The sequence below is a fragment of the Anolis carolinensis genome, chromosome 2, assembly GCF_035594765.1.
Source record: "Anolis carolinensis isolate JA03-04 chromosome 2, rAnoCar3.1.pri, whole genome shotgun sequence".
Classification (NCBI taxonomy): domain Eukaryota; kingdom Metazoa; phylum Chordata; class Lepidosauria; order Squamata; family Dactyloidae; genus Anolis; species Anolis carolinensis.
This window is the reverse complement of record NC_085842.1, coordinates 274461592-274478626: the sequence shown is the minus strand read 5'-3', so window position 1 is coordinate 274478626 and position 17035 is coordinate 274461592. Positions and strand designations below refer to the sequence as shown.

Genomic DNA, 17035 nt, shown 5'->3' with positions numbered 1-17035 from the left:
CTCAACCTGTGGGTTCCAAGGTGTTTTGGCCTACAACTCTCAGAAATCCCAGCCAGTTTACCAGCTGTTAGGATTTCTGGGAATTGAAGGCCAAAATACATGGGGACCCACAGGTTGAGAACCAATGCACTAGACCATGATCTTGGCACAGAATTATCTAAAACGAATCAGAAATGTGGTCCTTCCTTCTATTTAAATCTGTCTCCACTTCTCTAGAGGGATGAATGTCTGACTGGCTGATGGCAACTCCGAGAATCCCTCACCATTGGTTAATCAGGTTTAGGGTACCTGTGAGTTGTTGATAGGACCAGCAGTCTAGCAACGCTTAGACAACAATGTCCATACCTGTCCTAAATGATACACTATACATTCTTTACTCTGCCTAGCAGGGTTGCTTGTTATGCACTCCAACTTTGATTTGAGCAGCAGTTGAAGAAATCTATCCTACACAGTGGCTTTGTCCAGACCCAAATTGCCAGTTAGGTTTATCCCTTGTGTTCTGTCCAGATACTTTCATCTATTTATTCCTGTTTAAAGATTTACTTACTATGCTGAAGAGGAAAGCAAGGTTAGTAGGAGGAGGTGTAAAAACTTGGAGGAAGGAACATCAACAGTTTTATAAATGCAAGAAAAGCCTTGTTACTTGTAACTTCTACTGATGAAAGATGAAAGAACTATTGATGGAAGATAAGGAAGAAAGTGCAAAAGCAGGGTTATAGATGAATATTAAGAAAAAATAATGACTATATTTGATTTACATAACTTCAATGTGCATAATGAAGATATCAAAATAGTTAAATATGTTATATACCTTGAATCCTCCAAAAATCAAAATGGGAATAGGTATTCAAACAAGCAGAAGAAAGCTAAGGCTTGGAAGAGCAGTTACGAAGGACTAAGATAAGATCCTCAAGCATAAAGATACATAATTAAATACAAATCTAGAATCATCCCAACCATAGTGCTTTGGATTTCTGTATATAGTTATGAAATCTGGACAGTAGATGGAAGAAAGCTGACAGGAAGAAAACAAACTCCTATGAAAAGTGGTGCTGGAAGGGATTTCTATAGATGCCACATGTTCTTGAAAATATGACTGAGTGTGTCCTAGAAGAAATTAGGTCTGAACTCTGATGAGAGGCAAAGATGAATAAACCGAGGCTGTAATACTTTGTGCATATATAAAGAGATAACATGATTCATGGGTGAAAAATAATACTTACAAAAGTGGGAAATTGGAAATAGTAAAAGAGGAGGACAATGCTACAGCTGGACTGATTTAGTCAGGGAAGCTACTCTTGTTTTGTTTGAACAGATCAGTTACATATTAGGGTCTTGATGGTCTCTCCTTCATATGGTTGCCATAAAGTGAAATCAAACTGACAGCTATTAATAACAACAAATTCTAAAAAATCCAGTGCTTACAAAACATTCTTTATCTGGTAGTATGAAAAACAAAAGATGCCACTGATTAGCATGCCTCTTCACCAGAGCTGTAAAAACTTCAGCTTCATCAAGACATATTCATATCAAAAACATGTTATATTTGGCTGAATTTCCTGTAGCCAACAGATTCAAATATGCAATCAGGCGAAAATACAAATTTTAATCAGGCATATTAGTTTCTCATTTTTCAAACTATCCCATCTGTACTTCATGATTTTTACTTAAGAGACAGTGTAGAAATCATTTTTAGAACTACACAGAGATGTGATGAAGAGGTGACTATCAGAATCTGGAGCTGATGTCCACGTGTGTGTGTGTGTGTGTGTGTGTGTGTGTGTGTATAGATAGATAGATAGGGTCCCTAAGTTACAAACATGATAGGTTCTATAGGATTGTTCTTAAGTTGAATTTGTATGTAAGTCAGAACACATACATTTGTAAGTATAACTCCAGCATACATACATACACACACACACACACACACACACACACACACACACACACAGGCATGCACACAGACTGCAGCCAGGAAATCAGAAGACGTTTACTGCTTGGGAGGAGAGCAATGGCCAACCTCGATAAAATAGTGAAGAGCAGAGATACCACACTGGCAACGAAGGTCTGCATAGTTAAAGCAATGGTATTCCCCATAGTAACCATGGATGCAAGAGTTGGTCCATAAGGAAGGCTGAGCAAATGTCACGACCCGGCTGCAGGGCACCAATAACCATACACAGAGGCCAGAATCTATCTAATATCTTTATTGAAGGAGTATATAAAGTTAATAAAAACAAGTGTAGAAAATAGTCCAGAATTAGACCTTTCAGGAAAGGTCAAAATTAGTCCAAAGAAACAATGTCCAATATGAAATATTAAGGTCCAAAGTTGTAATCCAATAACCGAAACACTCACTTTGCCAGGCAAAGTGAGGGGAGATGACAAGGTCCTTTAGTCCAAGAACTTGAACGAGGCTAGGAAATAACTTGACTCTCGGAAAAACAAGGCTTGAATACAAGACAGCAAGGAACGAGGAACAAGAACAAGATCCGTGGTGTTTACTTGGCAAAATCCGGGAAACAAGGCAAGGCTGGGTCTTGGAAAGCAAGGCAAAATCCGTGGAAGAACAAGGCTGGAAAACGAAGGCTTGAATCAGGAACAAAGGCTTGGAAGCGGAGTAGCTGTCCACACACACTACTCCAGTTGCTGACGAAATTGACTCCGCAAGATCCCTCCGGGAGCAAGGAACCTAAATAGGCCTTGTTTTCCCCACCAGAGAACACTTCTCTGGGGAACCAGAAACGAAAGTCAATCTCTGTGTCCAGATGTATGACTCCCTAAAATTTCTCATGGGAACAGGCTTAATCATCTGAATGCTTTGCTGCTATTCTCAAACTCCTGCGATTAGCCTGTTGCACTCCTTTCTGCTGGAGAATGTAATTACGGCGCGAAAAAGGGGGAGAACTCGACTCCGGGCTTGTTTGGGAGATTTCTGGAAGACAAACCTCCTGCAGGTGCAAAGGCTCAATTTCTGGCTGAAATGGTTCCCTTTCTGGCTGAAATGGAGGAAAACCCAAGTTCTCCTCTTCGTCAGTCACAACAGCACTAGGAATGGGACTACAATGCCCATGAGTCATCACAGCAAAGGAAGATAGAATCATAGAATAGTAGAGTTGGAAGAGACCTCATAGGCCATCCAGTCCAACCCCCTGACAAGAAGCAGGAAATCGCATTCAAAGCACCCCCGACAGATGGCCTGAGAGTGCCTTGGACCGCAGGAAGATCAAACCAGTCCATACTCCAGGAAATAATGCCTGTCTGCTCACTGGAGGGAAGAATATTAGAGGCAAAGATGAAGTACTTTGGCCACATCATGAGAAGTCAGGAAAGCTTGGAAAAAAATCACGATGCTGGGGAAAATGGAAGGAAAAAGGAAGAGAGGCCAACCAAGGGCAAGATGGATGGGTGGATCCTTGAAGTGACTGGCTTGACCTTGAAGGAACTGGGGGCAGTGACGGCCAACAGGAAGCTCTGGCATAGGCTAATCCATGAGGTCACGAAGAATCAGAAGCGATTGAACGAATAAACAACAACAACACACACCCATACATACTTTGGATAACATAGGAAAGGGTTAATACTCCCGTGGTGTTTGTTTTGCTGTCTATGCCCCTGTCTAAGTTAAGAAGATTTTACCTCACTTTCTATTACTTTCTGTCATAATTGGGTTTTGAAAAAATTGACTTGTGAAAACAAGGATTGGTGATACAGCTTTAGTGGAGACACCTTTTCCCCCATGATAATGCTTTCAGGACTGGATTTCTCTTCCAAGGGGTAGAATGTTGTACCCCTAGACTGCAGAGACACCCCAAAACCATGCTGGAACCACAGACTATAAGCAATGCAAGTTGATTATTGAAGAATATATGTAAGCAATAGCAAATCAAAGTTCAAAGTCAATGAAACAAGATTTTAGTCCACCTGGTACAAGATACTTGAGAATCTTGAAGCAACAAGCATAAGAATAAACTTCAATAAGGTATCAAAATTAATCCAAGGAACAGCATCAGAACTAGAACAAGGAACAGGATCAAAACTGGAATAAGGAATCCACACTTCAAAACTTTCAGGAATAATGACTGGATAATCCAAAATTCCTCAAGAGCAAGAACAATAACTGGAACAAAACTCAAGTTACAAGGCTACAGGAACTTTGCATGAAAGTCCACAGAAACATGATACAAGATTCCATGAAGCATGAAACAAGAGTCCATGAAACAGGAACAACACTCTCGATGAGCAAAATTACCACCTCTGAAAATCTCTCCGTTGTAGCTCAGCCATCATGGCCCAGGTTTCATCGAGAGTTAGAGTTAGAAACAGATGAGGCAATAGGTTTCGAGGGCATTCCTGCTTCAGTTCCAGGCCCCATGGCCTTGCAGGTGCCGGATATTGTGGAATCACAGGATCCGCTAATTGACGAACATTCAAAAGTCTCTCCAGTGTTACCTGTACCAGATGGTACAGACTTGGGGGAGAATAGAACTTTTAATCGGAGAGATTTTGTTACAGAAGATAGAAGCAGGAAACAAGGGGTGAGAAGAAGTCAAAGACTCGCTCTCAAATTGGATAATGATTAAATTTCCCACGAGAACTTTGTGGGTCCTGTACTCCCTAATTCTTGCAGACTTGGAATTCTGTTAAAAGTACTCCTCACTCTATTCTGATTGTGGTGTCAACTTCACCTTTCCTCGGAAGAGGTTCCAGTTTCCAGCTCCTGCCTTGTCTCCTGAATCCATGCCAAGTTCCCAGTTCCAGGCAAGCCGCGTCGAGCCATGACTCCCGAGTAGAACTTGCCTTGTTACCACAACTTCCTTGTTCCTGAAATGAGATTGACTCTGCTTTGTTTACCTTGCTTCCTTGACTTTGCTATGGGACTTTTCAAGTGGATTTGCAGTGCTTTGTTTCTGCTATTGCTTCTTGGACAAAATTTGATTTCTAAGGGAAGCTATCGAGCTTCACTTGTGGATTACAAATTAGACATTGATAAACTCTTTCTGAATTGCAATAGACTATATATCATGGACTATTTCTTACTCGGACTGTTCCACCTTAAATGCGTATATATATATATTCTGCTTCAATAGACCCAACCTAGATTCATCTGACAGCTCAGGTGCAGGCTAGGCTAAAACATAGATTTCTCCACTTTCTGTTGTCTCACCTCAGTTCTTAACAGTGAGTCATTTGTAAGCATGATGTTTGTAACTCAGGGAGGGCTTATATAACATACACCCAAATTCCATATGTTGTTACCACTATGCTAAGTAGCTAGCAATAAAACAGGAAGAATGTATTTCTCAATGAATCCAAATTCATTGTTGGACAATAGACATAATGTTGACAACTTTTCTTAAGGGCAGAGCAGGGATCACATCGGTTTGGACCAATTTTCAATGTTCTAAAGAGCAAACATCTGTCTGACATTAGGAGAATTAATGTATGGAGACCAAGAATAAAAAACAGTCCTCATAGAAACTGAGAAATGTGTGGCTTATTTAGCCTTAAAGGTCATTTGGAGCTATTGCATTCTGAAATCCCGTGGTTTAAATGGATTTTGGTACAGAATTAGTAGAATAGCTTTCCCCTGACAACTAATCCATCACTGTGTCTCTCACACCCTAAATACCAGCTCATTATCTGAAGAACAAGCACAACTAAAGACAACTATTCACATCCCTTTGACTAGCATGTTTGAGGACTACAATGGCTAGGAAAATGTGGTCATTTAAATAAGTTATTTTCATATCATAATTTATTGTTGCTGTTTTAATACTTATTATATTGATGATATAATACTTATTATATTGACAACCCCCCCATCAGAATCCTTTTTTTTTGGGGGGGGGGGAGATTAATTTTGTGGGTGGTTTCCAAACAGGCTATCACAATGATCCCATTAAAATGGGCTTCTCCAATATGGAACATTATTTTCCTCTTTCAAGGAAGTCATGCTCCAGGAAATGTTCTGAATTATGAATGACCTATTATTTCTCAGTTCATGTCAGGCTTTGATTTGACTGCATACTGAAGGGTAGCAAGTAACTGCTATAAGATTTAATTGATGGTATAGTAGTTTGACCATTCTGGACACCAGGGTTTGAATCCCTGCTCAACTATGAAAATTTTAAGTGACTTTGGACAAGTTACAGTCTTTCATCCTCAGAGGAAGACAATAGCAAACCTCTTCTGAACAAATTTTGTCAAGAAAACCCCGTGATAATTGCATCTTAGGGCCAGCATAGATCAGAAACAACTTAGGATACTTCCAGACAGCCCTAAAATTCATACCAAAAAGTAGAATCTGCTTTGTTGCGGGTTCTATTTATTTATTATTTATTTACTTCATTTCTATCCCGCTTTTCTCACCTCACAGGAGACTCAGGGCGTATAACATACTTCTAGGCAAAAATTCAATGCCTCATTAAATAAACCAAATAAAACATAACATAAAATCACTAGAAAAAAGCAACATATAAATACAATTTAAAACCATAAACATTAACATAGTAAAACATAAAAACAGCATGTAGATACACCCTACTATGCCAGCCAGCCAGCCAGCCAGCCTGCCCTTTCTGATAAGGTTGAAAATGTAACAAGCTGTGTGGCTTGGTTTTGCATGAGAGTGTAACATAGCTACATTTCAAAAAGGATGTAATGAGTGAGAACAAAGTTTCTTCATTTTAAAAGGTTTAATGGTGTTCTGTATGATTAAAAAAGCAATAAGCAATGCAAAAAGTTACCTTTCAGGTCTGTAACAAGAAATAGCAATAAACTACATCCCAAATGTTATCATCACTAATGGGAAAATACTTTTAAAAAGTTACTTTTGATGAATTGCTTGCTAGTTAAGTAAAAGCAAGAGAGACAAACTAGTGGATACAGGAGGTCTATTGGAAGTGTTTTGTGGGGAGCAGAAATCTGAACCTGGATCTCAACTCTGCTAGCCCAGAACTGTAGCAATTGGACTATTTTGTTGTGAATTCTGGTTATAAATGTGCACCTTTCTAAATGGAACAGAATAAAATCCCGTTTAATACATCTAGTCATTTTATATGCACATGTCTGTTTAAACATGGGTGAATATCCAATTGATGTCCAACTAGAGCAGTGGTTCTCAACCTGGGGTTCCCAGATGTTTTTGGCCTTCAACTCCCAGGAATCCTAACCGCTAGTAAACTGGCTGCGATTTCTGGGAGTTGTAGGTCAAAAACATCTGGGGTCCCCAGGTTGAGAACCACTGAACTGGAATATATCCATTAACATAATGGAAATGTAGTAATCAGACCTTTCATAAGTTCAATTGGATGAATAGGTCTCCTCTAGAGTGAAATAACTTGGTGACCCAACACCTGTGTAAGTTCCACTGAATCATTGTGACTCCTCTAACAGCTGGATTTAGGTCATGCTATCCAAGGGTATTTAAAAGCAACCAGGTTTGATCCACCAGAGAGGTTTCCCTCTGCGGCTGTGTGTCCTTTATAAATCAGAGCTCAGAAGAAAAGTAATGAACAACTAGTATCATCATAAAAGCAAATGTATCCTTTAAAGGTACCTTTTAAAGTTTAGTTTGATAGAGCAATCATGGCCAATGATTTTCTACAAGCATAAAATTAAATTAATATATGTCATCATTATAGTGTTTATCGTTAAATGGTATCACCTGTACCCTAGCAAAACAAGTACCGTTGATGGCTTCTCTGGTCATCACTGAAACAAAGACAATGCCACTTTTGGTGTCTTCTGGAACAATGTATGTTTTTAATTTATGGTACTGTCTGGGTAATACAATAGAAGCAATTTAAGCTTTCATTATATAAAAGCAAGATTTTAAGAACTGTCATTTTAGATTCTGTCTCCACTCCCACCATTCTTTATTATTAAAAAACAGTTCAGCCTCCATTTATTCTTCTTCAAGCAAAATCCATTATTTCCAACAATAGAATGCTTTACACCCAATTACTTGATATGCACAGTTTACCTTACATTTGAGAAGAACAAAAGCAATTTTGAGTAAATTGTATTTCTTAGTCCTTTTTTTGGCATTGCTATTTCAAATGCTTTCATTTTGACAAGTGAATGAGCTTGTGCTAGTTCTATGCATATTTTCATCGAATTGTTTGCAATAATTATAAAGCTATCTATCAAATGACAACATTTTACAGTTAAGAAATAAATATATGAACAAATCATGATTTCAGAGATCAAACAAGGTTTAATCAATGCCGTTAGAACAAGAAATGCCTGAACCTAGAAAACAACTAAGGCTTTCTGGTATTTTTATATATCTCATTTCAGAGAAATGTCCAGCCACTGTAAATCTAAAAATAACACTCAGCCAAGGGCTGTATCTCAGCAGAACAGCTCATGCTTTGTAGGCAGAAAAGGAAAAAAAAAATCCCCATTGTTAGTGTGAACCAGAGTAGTTCCACTGACTCAATGGAAGTTACACAAATGTAAATTTCCAACTTCCAATTGATTCAATGGTTCTACTAACAATTGGATTTAACCCACAGTCTCCAGCCCAGTATCAATCACCTAGCCTTAAGAATATCAGGTAGCAGGTGATGAGATAGGTATCTCTTGATACCTTGAAGAATTGTTGTGGACAATATTGAGCAAGATAAACAGATGTGGAAAATGTTAAGGTATATGGACAGGTATGGGCATCTGTGCTAGGTCAAACCATCATTCTAATTTGGAAACAGATTCAACCAATGTTTAGCTTTCGCAGCATAGAGGTTTTGGGGAAATCAGAGCTGCAGAAGGCAACACTGCCATGTTTTGCAATGGGTTAGGACATTTTGGGAAGTTAAAAAATATATCTGGGGTATTACTAGAGGTCTAGGAGATGCCAAAATAAGCTTCAAACCATACTCTCCCTACCTAAGTTATAAGGGAACTAGGCCAACCCTGGAAACCTCTAACACAGTGTTTTTAAACGTGTGGGTCCCCAGATGCTTTGACCTTCAATTCTCAGAAATCCTAACAACTGGTAAACTGGCTGGGATTTCTGGAAGTTGTAGGCCAAAACACATAGGGACCCACAGGTTGAGAACCACTGCTCTAACACTTCTTGTGCTAAAGAGCTCAATGAAAGTACTATCCCAACCTTACCTTTTGAGATGAGATCTTGTTATCTTGAAACTGATATAGATAAATAATCATGCAAAGGTATTTCAGAAGGAATTAATTTAACACTGATTAGCTACCACCAACTTCAAAGTGAAAACAACCAGTACATGCTCCATTGGTGAACAGTTAGATAGAGGCACCTCTCTAAGGGTGCATTTACACTGGTACTATAAAGCAGCTTGGAACAAGTTCAGCAAAAAATGGGTTTGCCACACCAGGAACTGTTTCAAGGTCAGGACAGTGATTACATTGAACAAGGAACCTGGCTTCAAACCACTCTGCAGTTGTTGCCCCCCACAATCCCCATCCCTGTGTTTTGCAGTGATGTGCATCAGATCACTGGGGACATATTTGGTGGAAAGAATTGTAAGGTGACAGTTAAGAACAGAGGCAATTAATTACAACTCTTTAAAAAGGTCAGCTAGCCCTCTGCTGCTTAGCTATGCCCTTGGGGCATTTTTCAGTAGCCTGATTCTAGCTTCTATAATGTGCTTCAGCAGGGGTATTTGACACCAATATAACTGCCATGTTAAAATGGACCCCTTTCATCATCATCATCATCATCATTATTATTATTATTATTATTATTGCATCTGCATGCCAGAGTTGCAAAACTTTAAGAAGCAGATAGATTTTGAGGTCATGGGCTACCATTTTGTCAGAAGTAATTCCCAACACAGTGTATGAAAAAGTTGCTACTCCAAAGCAGAATAGAACAGATTATTGAATCAATGGAACTTGCATGAGTATTGACTTGTTCCGCAGTTGATTCAATGGGCTCACTCTTTTGTAGGTTACTAATTAGATTTAGGTTGAAATCTCAAATTCATGCTGCTAATTTCTAACACTACTTATCCTGAAAACCCCCATTCAGCTACTTCGGAAACTGTATGGAGATTGGATAACAAGAACCATATCTGACTTTCTGGTAATATTGTCTCAATAAGGCTGAGGTCATTTCAGGATGTGTGTGTGTGTGTGGGGGGGGGGGGATATCTTTATGTTGTATAATTTTGAATTGTAAAGCTTAATCCTAAAACATTACATAACTTTCAAAAATATTTCATGAAGATGCATATTGATGTTTAAATGTCTGGATGTTTTTTAACATTGACTCTATCCCATGGGCAGGAGGAAAGTGGGGGGGGGGCAGAGGAAATTGGGGGAAAGCATCTTTAAAAACGGGGACTCGACTTACCCCAGCAAGATCAGTCTTCAGAGATGACCAGCCATCCCATGACATTTTTCCGTCTTCTTCCAGCTTCCCTCTACTTCCCACTGCTTTCTTCAATCAGAAGTCAGGGAACACCCAACTGGTGAAAATGGATTCCTCTGTTCCAGCAGGTACCAATTACACTAGTGGAAGCTTTCCATTTGATTGGCTCATAAGTAGTGGGCCCCAGTCTAGATTGTGGCTAGAACAAGGGTGGCTGAAAAGGGGACCTTCTATTTTATCCTGATATGAAACAGATCAGCCCACCCTTATTGTTATTTGCTCTTTAAAACACATATTAAAATGATCCACAAGGTAATCAAGTGAATGTCACCATGTTTCATTTGGTACTTGAGAAGCACATTCATAGAATATTGCTTCTGAATGTTATTCTGTGAGATCTATAGGAACATAACAATGTTGCTGAAGGTAAATAAACAAATGGCCTTCTATATTAAGTCACAACAAAAAGACAGAACAGATTGTGTTGAAACTTATGTAAGTTGACTCATGTTAACATTACTTGCAGGAATCTCTGAAACAAACAAAATAAATGGAGACTAAAATATTTACAGAAAGCAGCAGATAAAAAGCTTACATACAGGAGCTGTCATTCATCTAGTCGGTGTGTGTCACCGGTATAAGACATCCTTTTGTGTTGACAGACTTTCCAGAAAGGCTCAAAGGAGTGTCTAGAAAGGAAGTCCCCACAGTATGTTGATACTGTTGCTCATTAAATCCTTGTAAAAAAAAATCTTGAACAATACCAGAAAGAAAAGATTTAATTCTTAACTGAGACCTTATGGAACCAGGTGCCAAATCTTATTTTATGCATTACACCAGTATACTATGCTGGTACAGCCAGGCCTGTAGCCAAGGGGGGATTTTAGGGGTTCAAACCACCCCCAAAAAATTTCAGGTTAAAAAAAAACTGGTTTACTCATGAATTTTAACTGGTTAACCAAATCCTCATGCTAAGTCTATGAGACACAAAAAATTAAGAGTCCCTCCAGGCACTATCTCAAGCAGATATTGACAGGTCTGTAGCCGGGGGGTTGTTAGGGGTTCAACCCCCCACCCCGCCCTGAAATTTTCAAACCCCCCTCCAAAAAATTTTTCTGGCTATGGCCCTGGCTACAACCCAAGGTGACACGTCATGAGTGTAGTGGCAGCTTTTGTTTGCCTGTGCCAGCAAACCTTTTAAAAACGTAACATTGTTCATGTAGTCCTCTAACATGATTCTTGTCACAATTTCCATTGTTTCTTTACTTGGTAAAAGTTCTCATTTAAATGCCCAGAATTAAATATCCAGTATTGCAGGAATTGAGGCTGCTTGTAGACTCTGGATGTCACTTTTGTGACCCTTGAAGCCATTACCAGTTCTTCAAAAAAAAAAATACCCCCCAAAAAACCCTAAGGTCTGCATTTTTAAAAAGTCAGTACAATTTTCATGCAATGGGAGGGAGGTGGGTGGCCCCTGGCCACATACAGTTGCTTGCCCTTAAAATAACTGTTTTTTCATCACTAAATGGTCGTGGGTTGCTAACTTTTGAGGTCAATAGAGATGCTTTGTGAGTTCTTATCCTTGCTGTTTTTCATTGCAGTTCAGGGTACAAATGTATTACATAAATATCAAAGTACATGTCATGAAAGGCAACATATGCATATCCTGCCAGGTAAATGCTCAAAGCAATTGCAAAACTGCTATTTGAGACAGTAGCATTCACTCATGGTCATTTTCCCAATACAACAGAATGGCTGGGCCAGTATTTATTTATTTATTTATTTATTTATTTACAGTATTTATATTCCGCCCTTCTCACCCCGAAGGGACTCAGGGCGGATCACATTATACACACATAGGGCAAACATTCAATGCCCATAAACACATCAAACAGAGACCGAGACAGACAGACGCAGAGGCAAGTTAACCTCTGATAGTATGATATAGTGAATGTGATGTCTTGAACATATTATAAGATTTTCATAGAAATCAATTTTCATTATCAAGAGCATCATCTCTATTTATACCTTGTCTCTGCCTCCCAAACCTGGAGTCAATGTGCTTAGGATAAAAATAATAGAATACTATTTATAGGGCCACCATTGTAAAAATAGGTATCACTCTAGTAAGGTAAGTTAAAGGTAAGGGTTTCCCCTGACATTAAGTCTAGTTGTGTCCAACTCTGGGGGTTGGTGCTCATCTCCATTTCTGAGCCAAAGAGACAGCATTGTTCATAGATACTGCCAAGGTCATGTGGCCAGCATAACTGTATGGAGCACGGTTACCTTCCTGCCAGAGCAGTACCTAGTGATCTACTCACATTTGCATGTTTTCTAACTTCTAGGTTGGCAGATGCTGGGGCTAACAGTGGGAGCTCCCCATGCTCCCCATATTCGAACTGCTGACCTTTCGGTCAGCAAGTTCAGCAGCTCAGCAGTTTAACCTGCTATGCCACCGTGGGCTCCTCTAGCAAGGTAGGTATGTTTCCTGGATGCTTGACATTTGTGTATCATCTGTTTCTTTTCTGAAATACTGTTGGCATGACCCAAATGCAGGAGCTTCTCTGTTTATTCTATAGAGTAAACACTCTTGATACATGTTGAAAATGTATGTTATTGGTAGGAATCAACCCTATAAGCTTCCAGTCAAATATCAGTGCTGAGAACTTTTCATCATTATTTCATTTCTAAATGATTTAGAAAGCCTTCATTACCATTTCAACACAGGATACTTTCAAATACCATTAAACACATGTGCAATCCAGTCAAAAATGAGGTCAACACAAATAAAGTTACTTGCTTAGGAACTGATTTTCGAATTGGAAAGCAGCAATGTATTTCCCCCAAGTGCATTCCTGACAAGCAGGTCATTGAATAAAAATCTGACATCTTCAGAATTCAGTAGTCTTCCCACACACTGTGTTGGGAATTGCCTCTGACAGAATGGCAGCCCATGAGCTTGCAATCCAACCACTTGTTGAAGCTCTGCAATTCTGGCATACTATTACAGCAACAGCCTCAAAAAAATTGATATCAAATGACATTTTGGGATCACTCCATCCTTTGCTAAGATTGTAATCAGCAGACTTATTGTTGCTTCAGCTGGAGTATACATATGTCTCCCCAAGATGCTGTGCCTTTCATGCAATCCCCTATGATCCAACCTGCAGCCGACAGTGCAATTATATACTGAGAGCAAGAAATGCAATCATATGTTTGAGCCACTGATTAAAAAGTGGGTATTGTTTTGCCAGAAAGGCATCAGCTGCAGAGCTTCAGAGTGGATATGGTTGCTTGCCTTTGAAAGGGTCTGATTCAGTTAAATGCAGAAATTTTTCTGGAATACTAACTAAGGAAATGAAGCAGAACAGATTTATAGCTCATGTTGCCTTACAGCCAGCAACACAGATATGTACAAACTATGAGGGACAGTAAAACTGAATGAAAATGGAATCAAAGGACTTTAATTTTAAGAACACATTGAAACTGATGTCCTATTAATGTGTTTTGATTTTGCATGCAACATTCCTTGAGGATATAGCTGAACTCCTGCAGGTAGAAGAATCATACAGTAATACTTTCACTCCCATCCCTTTGTGTTTTTGACTTTTGGCTTGCTGGTGAGCTTATTCTATGCCTGTATTTTTCTCACAGCAATGCTTGCTCAAGACCTTTCATTGCAAATGTCTCTTTCTGCTTAGCCAGCCTAGGGCTAGTCCCAATTTTTAGGAAAATGCTGGTTTCTGACTTCCTTTTTTGTGGTGTCTTCACTTGTGGTGTTGCTTAAAACACATCGCCTCGCCTGACTGCATGACGAAGCCTAGGCCAATTTCAAGTTGTGTTGGCAGGTTTTCAAAAATGCAATAGAAGACCGTTGACCTTCATGATATACCTCTTTGACATTCAGAAAGTAGCTTTTAACAAGTTTGAGTTCTATATGAATACCAATTAACCTTGTCATGTATTTATTTTTAAAATTACTATTCATATCCATATATTTCATGATGCAACACATTTCTGACTCTATGAAGGAGCCATAACTCCAGATACAGGATTCTGGGGAGGAGGGGGCATCTCTTTCAGTCTATATCACAAAAAAAGAAAGAAAATAAACATTCTAATGCTTGAATATAATTGGGGACACATACACATCCTATAAGGGACAGGTTTTCTGGAACATCCCTTATAATAATGGATACCTGGCAACTCCACACATAGAATTATTGTATGTTGCAAACAGATGTCAAAATATTGTGGGAATGGTTAATAAATACAAGGAGATCATGAATGTTGAGGCATCCATCTTTAACCTATGTTCTGGAGAAAAAGCTCCATTGGATTTAGAGAGATTTTTTCATAAATCTGATCAAGATGCTGCTGGATATGTTAGGATATGTATGCATGCTATGAATACTTGACCATGAAGGCAATTTTCAAAATTTTCTGCTTACATTTATTCTGCAAGCTTGAGAAATTCAGTTGGCTGCCACCAAAATTATGACTGCAGTTCTTTTTAATGTAATTACATGTGCTTTCATGATAATGATAAAACAGATGCAAGGTGCGTGAGTGTGCTTGTATGTAGGATGCCTCACAAAGCTCAAGTTGAGGTAAGAAACAACCTTGATATGATCACAATTCAAAACAGTTCCTGTTTGTTGTGTTAGCTAATTAGTTGTAGGTTAATATAAAATTATCTAATATCTTGGATTGTATGAGTTGATTTTGCGTTTTCTTTATGCCAGTTAGCAAAGATGCTTTATACATCTGCCATCATGATTTGTTTAGGATACCAGCCAGCTGAAATAGTAAGGAGTTTTAAAAGAAAAAGTTATACACAATTTTATAGAGTTCCACTATCAAATGACCAGTTTGCTTTATATTTTACCAGTAAAAATATTCTTTTCCATCCCAGTTTGGATGCTATAGTTAATAGAATCAGTAATGCATATAGTCAGGAAGCCATCTGGTCATACTGTTCTTGATTATTTTTCTGTTTGTATAAATCTAATGGCAAAGCCCCAATCGATCTGAATTGGTCCAAATTGCTTCAAACTGGGCCAATGACTCTAGATCTAAATCAGAATAATTCCGCCTGCTTTGGACCTTATGTGAATTTGTCTAAATTAGCCAATTCAGTTCCAATTTTTAAAAATTGTTTGAAGTGCACAATTATGTGGTTTTTCATGCTTAGACCAAAATTGTCCTACTCAGAGCCGTGTCTTTCGTATTGAGTTTTTTCTAGGGCAATATAGCAAGATGTGACAATGTTTTCACTCTTCCAGGCAAACTACTTCAGGTATCTTTTTCAAACAGATGACTAAAATTTACCTGCTGGGGAATATATATCCAAGTTCTTGTCATGAAGAAAGAAGAATACACAGGGATGGCAAACTCCTGAAGAGAGATAACAATAAGTATGAGAAAAAAGCTGTTTTGACTCCAGACATTTCTAGCTGAGAGATAATATCTCAAAGATAGAAGCCTTTTAGGGTTTCAAAGATTCTTTGCTACTTCTGGCTATATGGCTTATGAATTCTAACATGAAAGAGTTGAAAGTGTATGCGTGCATGTGATCACACACACAACTTTAATATCCCCTAGTTTGATATCCATATTTTGCCACATAGCTAAGTTACAGTTACAGATGTATTCAGACACTGTTGAAAAAAATCCTTTAAAAATTCTTCTCCATAAATTCCGTTTCCCCTCCTTTGCTATCTCCAATTGCTCTCCATTCCTTTTCTTGATTTTTGTTTTCCTTTCTATGCCAGCCCCCATTAGAGTCTTTCCGCATTTAGGCTTCTGTCTGCTCCTTCTCTTCTTATCCAGATTCACCCTCTCTCTTTTTCTGTGCTCTTGTTTCTTCTTCTATGATCTCTAGGTTCATGAATGTCAGACCTACATTTCCACTTCTGATGCATCTTTTCATTATCATTTTTTCTGTTTCACCAACATTTTCTCATGGATATGCTGTCAATGTCACAAAAGTAACTAAAGATGGGGCATATAATCTTTTCATATGGATCATTATCTCAACATACACATTTTTGCTTGCTGCTGGTATCTTTTAACTTTTAACCCTGTCTTCACACAGGCACAAAAGTCCTGGCTCATCTTCATATCACACTCTCAGATTCAGTCTAACTAAACTCTTCCTTCTCAGCTGGTCAAAAGTGCCTTCTCTCCCAGCCAGGGAACAAGATAAAATGTTCCTCACTGCCAAAGGATAAATAACTCTGGGGAAGACCCAACCATTTTAAAAGTTGGTGGGTTAAAAGGGGTCGAAATGCCCTCAGTGTGTGGCGATTTTCACCCCTCTAGCCCAAAAACTGAGGAGTGAGCGAGCCTTGGAGGCCTTCCCATTGCCACCAATAGCACTAACATTTTCATGTTTTTTTATTAACCAGACAAAAATTCATGTCGTATTTTTGTTAGTGGGAACCAAATACGAAAATGAGATGACACAAATGAAACTACACAAAACTAACAGCAATTCATACAAAAGCACAACACTAATAAACTCTCTAAAAATTACCAAAGGGCCTGATAATTTTCTAATATAAATATCCTGAGATTCCAATGCTTTAATTAAGGGTTAATGTTAAATCTGCCTGTCTGGATTTCACCACCATCATACATTGGATTCTAGATGGCCAGAAGGTGATTCTATGATCC

The 17035-nt window shown here is 38.7% G+C and overlaps 1 long non-coding RNA gene across 1 annotated transcript in view; it reads left to right on the top strand.

The window, feature by feature from the left end:
* LOC103279345 (uncharacterized) overlaps positions 1-10481 on the top strand; it is a 38020-nt gene extending 27539 nt beyond the window's left edge. The window contains exon 3 of the long non-coding RNA XR_506716.3: positions 10403-10481. This is a non-coding gene — a long non-coding RNA (uncharacterized LOC103279345). The remainder of the gene's footprint in view (positions 1-10402) is intronic.
* Positions 10482-17035: the final 6554 nt, after the last annotated feature.